Here is an 8518-nt window from a genome sequence, read left to right on the forward strand (position 1 = left end):
ACATGCAGCCCCACTTTTGTAGGCCGGCGGATCGATTTCCCTAAAACAGGGAACTCAGTCGGGGAGAGTTAGAACAGAACAATACACCAGGTGTAATTTAGAATGATGACAGTTAGAACAGTACAATACACCAGGTGTCATTTAGAATGATGACAGTTAGAACAGAACAATACACCAGGTGTCATTTAGAATGATGACAGTACAATACACCAGGTGTCATTTAGAATGATGACAGTTAGAACAGTACAATACACCAGGTGTCATTTAGAATGATGACAGTTAGAACAGTACAATACACCAGGTGCCATTTAGAATGATGACAGAACAATACACCAGGTGTCATTTAGAATGATGACAGTACAATACACCAGGTGTCATTTAGAATGATGACAGTACAATACACCAGGTGCCATTTAGAATGATGACAGTACAATACACCAGGTGTCATTTAGAATGATGACAGTTAGAACAGTACAATACACCAGGTGTCATTTAGAATGATGACAGTTAGAACAGAACAATACAGCAGGTGTCATTTAGAATGATGACAGTACAATACACCAGGTGTCATTTAGAATGATGACAGTACAATACACCAGGTGTCATTTAGAATGATGACAGAACAATACACCAGGTGTCATTTAGAATGATGACAGAACAATACACCAGGTGTCATTTAGAATGATGACAGTACAATACACCAGGTGTCATTTAGAATGATGACAGAACAATACACCAGGTGTCATTTAGAATGATGACAGTACAATACACCAGGTGTCATTTAGAATGATGACAGAACAATACACCAGGTGTTATTTAGAATGATGACAGTACAATACACCAGGTGTCATTTAGAATGATGTCAGTTAGAACAGAACAATACACCAGATGTCATTTAGAATGATGACAGTTAGAACAGTACAATACACCAGGTGTCATTTAGAGTGATGACAGTACAATACACCAGGTGTCATTTAGAGTGATGACAGTACAATACACCAGGTGTCATTTAGAATGATGACAGTACAATACACCAGGTGCCATTTAGAATGATGACAGTACAATACACCAGGTGTCATTTAGAATGATGACAGTACAATACACCAGGTGTCATTTAGAATGATGACAGTTAGAACAGTACAATACACCAGGTGTCATTTAGAATGATGACAGTACAATACAGCAGGTGTCATTTAGAATGATGACAGTACAATACACCAGGTGTCATTTAGAATGATGACAGTACAATACACCAGGTGTCATTTAGAATGATGACAGTACAATACACCAGGTGTTATTTAGAATGATGACAGTACAATACACCAGGTGTCATTTAGAATGATGACAGTTAGAACAGAACAATACACCAGATGTCATTTAGAATGATGACAGTTAGAACAGTACAATACACCAGGTGTCATTTAGAGTGATGACAGTACAATACACCAGGTGTCATTTAGAGTGATGACAGTACAATACACCAGGTGTCATTTAGAATGATGACAGTTAGAACAGTACAATACACCAGGTGTCATTTAGAATGATGACAGTTAGAACAGTACAATACACCAGGTGTCATTTAGAATGATGACAGTACAATACACCAGGTGCCATTTAGAGTGATGACAGTTAGAACAGAACAATACACCAGGTGTCATTTAGAATGATGACAGTACAATACACCAGGTGTCATTTAGAATGATGACAGTACAATACACCAGGTGTCATTGAGAGTGATGACAGTACAATACACCAGGTGTCATTTAGAATGATGACAGTTAGAACAGCAGAAGTTAGAACTTGACCTCCAGGGGCCCTGACCTCTAGGGGGCCCTGACCTCCAGGGGCCCTGACCTCCAGGGGCCCTGACCTCCAGGGGCCCTGACCTCCAGGGGCCCTGACCTCCAGGGGCCTTGACCTCCAGGGGCCCTGACCTCCAGGGGGGTCTCCAATGTTTTAGTTAGTCACTGTCACTCAGATATTATCTTAACATGGCTTAATTCATGGCAACATTTGCAGAATTGCAGGAAATTAACTTTAAAACAAAAATTGTCTCTCCGCTGTCAAGACAGTGGCAGTAAAATGTTTAGCCCCGCGAGGGCCCCCAAAGGGCTCGTGCCAGCCCTGACTACTGGTATAATGCCTTTATTTAAGACTGTTACCAAGTGTAACTACACAAATCAGTTAACTGCATGTGTGTGTATGGATGTGTGTACGTAGACCTGTGAGCCACTGCGATCCCTCATGATAAGTTCTGGATTTTGGTGACTAAAAAAGAGATGGAGAGAGAGAGCCCCAACTCCCCCCTCTCTACGGTCTTCCTTTGGTCTTACACACAGAGCATGATCTGAGCTCAACTCTCCTCTCTCTTCTCTTTTCTCTCTCTCTCTCTCTCTCTCTCTCACTCAATTCAAGGGTATTGGCATTGGAAACATATGTTAACATTGCCAAAGCAAGTGAGGTAGATAATATACAAAACTGAAATAAACAAAACATTAACAGTAAACATTACACTCACAGAAGTTCCAAAAGAATAAAGACATTTCAAATGTCATATTATGTCTATATACAGTGTTGTAATGATGTGTAAATAGTTAAAGTACAAAAGGGAAAATAAATAAACATAAATATAGGTTGTATTTACAATGGTGTTTGTTCTTCACTGGTTGTCATTTTCTTGTGGCAACAGGTCACTAATCTTGCTGCTGTGATGGCACACTGTGGTATTTCACCCAATAGATATGGGAGTTTATCAAAATCGGGTTTGTTTTTAAAATCTTTGTGGGTCTGTGTAATCTGAGGGAAATATGTGTCTCTAATATGGTCATACATTTGGCAGGAGGTTAGGAAGTGCAGCTCAGTTTCCACCTCATTTTGTGGGCAGTGTTGCACATAGCCTGTCTTCTCTTGAGAGCCAGGTCTGCCTACGGCGACCTTTCTCAATAGCAAGGCTCTGCTCACTGAGTCTGTACATAGTCAAAGCTTTCCTTAAGTTTGGGTCAGTCACAGTGGTCAGGTATTCTGCCACTGTGTACTCTCTGTTTAGGGACAAATAGCATTCTAGTTTGCTCTGTTTTTTTTTTTTATATTTCCAATGTGTCAAGTAATTATATTTTTGTTTTCTCATGATTTGGTTGGGTCTAATTGTGTTGCTGTCCTGGGGCTCTGTGGGGTCAGTTTGTGTTTGTGAACAGAGCCCCAGGACCAGCTTGCTTAGGGGGACTCTTCTCCAGGTTCATCTCTCTGTAGGTGATGGCTTTGTTATGGAAGGTTTGGGAATCACTTCCTTTTAAGTGGTCGTAAATTTTAACGTCTCTTTTCTGGATTTTGATAATTAGCGAGTATCGGCCTAATTCTGCTCTGCATGTATTATTTGGTGTTTTACGTTGTACACAGGATATTTTTGCAGAATTCTGCATGCAGAGTCTCTCTCTCTCTCGTCTTTCTCGCTCTCCTGTCTCTTTCTCTGTCCTGTCTCTCTCTCTCCTGTCTCTCTCTATCCTGTCTCTCTCTCCTGTCGCTCTCTTTCTCTCTCCTGTCTCTCTCTCTCCTGTCTCTCTGTCCTCTCTCTGTCTCTCTCTCTCCTGTCTCTCTTTCTGTCCTGTCTCTCTCTCTCTTCTCTCTCTCTCCTGTCTCTCTTCTGTCTCTCTCAATTCATTTTTTCAATTTAAGGGCTTTATTGGCATATATGTTAAATTTGCCAAAGCAAGTGAAGTAGATTTATTTCACAAAAGTGAAATAAACAATAAAAATGAGCAAAAGTTCCAGAAGAATAAAGACATTTCAAATGATAATTTAATAATGTCATATTATGTACAAATAGTTGTTCTCTCTTTTTTTTCTCTCCCCCTCTCTCTGCCCCCTCTCTCTCCCCCCTCCCCCTCTCTCCCCCTCTCTGGCACACCTCTCTCCCCCCTCTCTCTCCCCCTCTCTGCCCCCCCTCTCTCCCCCCCTCTCTGCCCCACCTCTCTGCCCCCCTCTCTGCCCCCCCTCTCTCCCCCCCTCTCTGCCCCCCTCTCTCTCCCCTCTCTCTCCCCCTCTCTGCCCCCCCTCTCTCCCCCCCTCTCCCCCCTCTCTCCCACCTCTCCTCTGATGCTGGTCTCTCTTCATGTTGAAGGGAGGTATTGATTCTCACTGATCTAGTTTTATCCCAGTGCACTTCAGTGTCCCCTCTCCCAACAATACACACCTACAGATCCTTCTAGTGGCTGACTTCCCTTCACGGTCAAGTCCCAAATTGCACCCTATTCCCTATATAGTGCACCACTACCAAAAAGTATATAGGGAATAGGGTGCTATTTGGGATGCATCCTAGATGGTTTATTTTAACAAGGAGAGGAAGACGTCTAGGCTTTTCCTTCACCTTGTTTACCTGTTGTTGCAGCTCTGTTTATATAGGTCACTGAGAAATTATACCTTAAGGGAATTTATTGCTCCAAAAATGTGTGTTTGTGTGTCTTTCTCCCCCCCTGTCTCTCTCAACCACCCTGTCTCTCAACCCCCCTGTCTCTCTCCCCCCTGTCTCTCTCCCCCCTGTCTCTCTCTCCCCCTGTCTGTCTCTCCCCCCCCTGTCTCTCTCTCTCCCCCTGTCTCTCTCTCTCCCCCTGTCTCTCATTCTCCCCCTGTCTCTCTCTCTCCCCCTGTCTCTCTCCCCCCTGTCTCTCTCCCCCTGTCTCTCTCCCCCTGTCTCTCTCTCTCCCCCCCCGTCTCTCTCTCCCCCCGTCTCTTTCCCTCCCTGTCTCTCTCCCCTCCTGTCTCTCTCCCCCCCTGTCTCTCTCTCCCCCTGTCTCTCTCTCTCCCCCCTGTCTCTCTCTCCCCCCTGTCTCTCTCTCTCCCCCTGTCTCTCTCTCCCCCCTGTCTCTCTCTCCCCCCTGTTTCTCTCTCCCCCCTGTCTCTCTCTCCCCCTCTCTCTCTCCCCCCCTGTCTCTTTTTCCCTCTGTCTCTCTCTCCCCCCTGTCTCTCAACCCCCCTGTCTCTCTCTCCCCCTGTCTCTCAACCCCCCTGTCTCTCTCTCCTCCTGTCTCTCTCTCCCCCTGTCTCTCTCCCCCCTGTCTCTCTCTCCCCCGTCTCTCTCTCCCCCTGTCTCTCTCCCCCTGTCTCTCTCCCCCCTGTCTCTCTCCCCCCCCTGTCTCTCTCCCCCCCTGTCTCTCTCCCCCTGTCTCTCTCCCCCCCTGTCTCTCTCCCCCTGTCTCTCTCTCCCCCGTCTCTCTCTTCCCCCCTGTCTCTCTCTCTCCCCTGTCTCTCCCCCCTGTCTCCCCCCCCCGTGTGTGCTGCCTAGAGGTGAGGAAGGTGTTTATGTTCCTGCCTGCTAGCCTTGTTCATTAAATGATGTTTGTACTAAATGGTCTCTTCTTCTTTTGGTTTGTCCTTTTCCACAGTGTTCTTCCACAGGCAGATGATGAAGGAACTCATCCTACACACAGAGGAGGGTACCTCCACAATGGAACCCTGATCCCTATGTAGTGCACACTATATGAAATAGGGTGTCACTAAAGCACTAGGGTTACAAAGGAAGGGTATATTACTGAAAAGTTTACCAGTAAACTACCAGAATTTTTTGGGGGGTAACTTTCAAGGATTTTATGTAATCTATTACAAGACATCTAGTGGCCCGTTTGGATACTTCAGATTATCACAGGTGTCTGTAATTGTGAAATATGACATAATTAAATAAAAAAATAAAAATAGAATTACAAATCTGTAAAATATTATCTTAAATAAAAACCAACTTAGTGAATATCATTGGTGTTTAATATGAGGGTTTTTAGTATGAAATATATTTTTTTATTTTTACAACTTATTTATTTTTATTATGTCAAAATGTATTTGTTGTCAAACTGGTGGCAGTTGTGAAGAAAGGTCAATAGTTGGAAGAGTTGCAGATTTTTATTAAAAACAATTATATTGTCGATTTTAGATGCGTTATTCATGAATTAGGCTATTTTCACTTTAACCATATTTCATATCTACTAGAAACTCATGGACAATATCGACACAGATATAAATACTATATATTAATAAACCAATTTTAAATGACTATAAAGTTAAGATTGGCAGATCATTTTGTTGAATTACCATATATTAGTGAAGATTATGGTCACTTTGTTTAATTACCAGTAACTTTGCAACCCCCAGTAGGGACATTCAGAGACGGATATCAGTCAGTCTGCTTCTTAAGCTCTGTAAACTGACTGTCACATCCTCATTCACAACCTCATTCACATCCTCATTCACAACCTCATTCACATCCTCATTCACAACCTCATTCACATCCTCATTCAGAACCTCCTTCACAACCTCCTTCACATCCTCATTCACAACCTCCTTCACATCCTCATTCACAACCTCATTCACAACCTCATTCACATCCCCATTCACATCCTCATTCACATCCTCATTCACAACCCCATTCACATTCACAACCTCATTCACAACCTCATTCACATCCTCATTCACAACCTCATTCACAACCTCATTCACATCCTCATTCACATCCTCATTCACATCCTCATTCACAACCTCATTCACATCCTCATTCACATCCTCATTCACAACCTCATTCACATCCTCATTCACAACCTCCTTCACAACCTCATTCACATCCTCATTCATTCACATCCTCATTCACATCCTCATTCACATCCTCATTCACAACCCCATTCACATTCACAACCTCATTCACAACCTCATTCACATCCTCATTCACAACCTCATTCACAACCTCATTCACAACCTCATTCACATCCTCATTCACAACCTCCTTCACAACCTCATTCACATCCTCATTCACATTCACAACCTCATTCACATCCTCATTCACAACCTCCTTCACAACCTCATTCACAACCTCATTCATCCCTTGACACCTAACTCACCTAGCTTCAAACCAAAGCCTTTTTTGACGAAACTATTTTTTTGATGTACATATCTGTACAATGCTTATTTTTTTGTGTCTGAATTTTGCACTTAAATACTATTTTTTATATAAAGACGAATATTGACCAATATTATTTGAACTTCTGGTATCTTCATTTGCAATCTGCTGGATTTGTATATTGCTAACTATTTTCCTTTTTCTTTATTATTCATTTGTAATTTTTGGTGTTGTTGGTTGTAAAGGTATTGAATATTATTGTTTTTAGTGTTTTATAACAAATTATTAAGTGCTTATTTAAGACATGTTTATACCCAGAGAGAGAAAAAAAATAAGTGGACAATTGTTGCCTCACTTTAGACTTTTAAATTAAATAAATGAATATATTCACAATTGTTGTCTTTCTGACTGTGGCGTGGTTATGATCCCTTAAAGAGGTCGGGGTAAAGAGCCTCTATGAGCACTTGGTCAAAAGTAGTGCACTATATAGAGAATAGGAGTGCCGTTTTGAAATGCAGTCCATATGATCAGCTAAGGTGACCTATGATGAGAGGACGATACGAAACAGAAAGGTTTTGAGACCGGTTTCATTCGAAAAACCAGACATATACTTGAAGCGTACAGAAATAGCCACTAGCCGGTCGTCACTGATTGATGTATTTGACCTGTCTGGCTTCTTGTGAAGGATTGCAACAGGATTGAGTTTAGTCTGATGACAGTGCACTCGGCTCCAATAGTGTGTGCTTGCGGCGCGCAATTCGGGGCGTTCCTGCATGTGGGCGTTCCTGCATGTGGGCGTTCCTGCATGTGGGCGTTCCTGCATCTGCAGAAACGCCCCCCACCTTGAGCTTCCAGGTGGTTCCTACCCTGTGCACTGGATTCCTAGCTAGCGCACAGTGCACTTCGTCCCTGCCTGCCAAGCTCTCGCCCTCGTCGTCTTTAACTACGGGAAAGCGATGCCTGGCAAGCGGGGGCGAAGGACACTGTCTCCCGTGTCCTAGCTACCTAGATAGCTAGTTAGCGAGTGGTGCTGCCCCCAGCATCTTCTTTTTCTAGGGGCTGCAATTACTCGTAGAGAAGGTATTATAACATCATGACATCAGCAGGTATAGAAGGTATTATAACAACATGACAGCAGCAGGTATAGAAGGTATTATAACAACATGACATCAGCAGGTATAGAAGGTATTATAACAACATGACATCAGCAGGTATAGAAGGTATTATAACATGACAGCAGCAGGTATAGAAGGTATTATAACAACATGACAGCAGCAGGTATAGAAGGTATTATAACAACATGACAACAGCAGGTATAGAAGGTATTATAACATGACAGCAGCAGGTATAGAAGGTATTATAACAACATGACATCAGCAGGTATAGAAGGCATTATAACAACATGACAGCAGCAGGTATAGAAGGCATTATAACAACATGACAGCAGCAGGTATAGAAGGCATTATAACAACATGACATCAGCAGGTATAGAAGGTATTATAACAACATGACATCAGCAGGTATAGAAGGTGTTATAACATGACAGCAGCAGGTATAGAAGGTATTATAACATGACAGCAGCAGGTATATAAGGTATTATAACAACATGACATCAGCAGCAGGTATAGAAGGTATTATAACATC

General features: G+C 42.8%; 1 protein-coding gene across 1 annotated transcript in view; it reads left to right on the forward strand.

The window, feature by feature from the left end:
- LOC115160163 (methyl-CpG-binding domain protein 2) overlaps positions 1-5607 on the forward strand; it is a 104076-nt gene extending 98469 nt beyond the window's left edge. Inside the window, exon 7 of the mRNA XM_029710538.1 lies at positions 5379-5607. The gene's annotated coding sequence lies outside the window, so the exon portion shown is untranslated. The remainder of the gene's footprint in view (positions 1-5378) is intronic.
- Positions 5608-8518: the final 2911 nt, after the last annotated feature.

This window comes from Salmo trutta, chromosome 23 (assembly GCF_901001165.1).
Source record: "Salmo trutta chromosome 23, fSalTru1.1, whole genome shotgun sequence".
Classification (NCBI taxonomy): Eukaryota; Metazoa; Chordata; class Actinopteri; order Salmoniformes; family Salmonidae; genus Salmo; species Salmo trutta.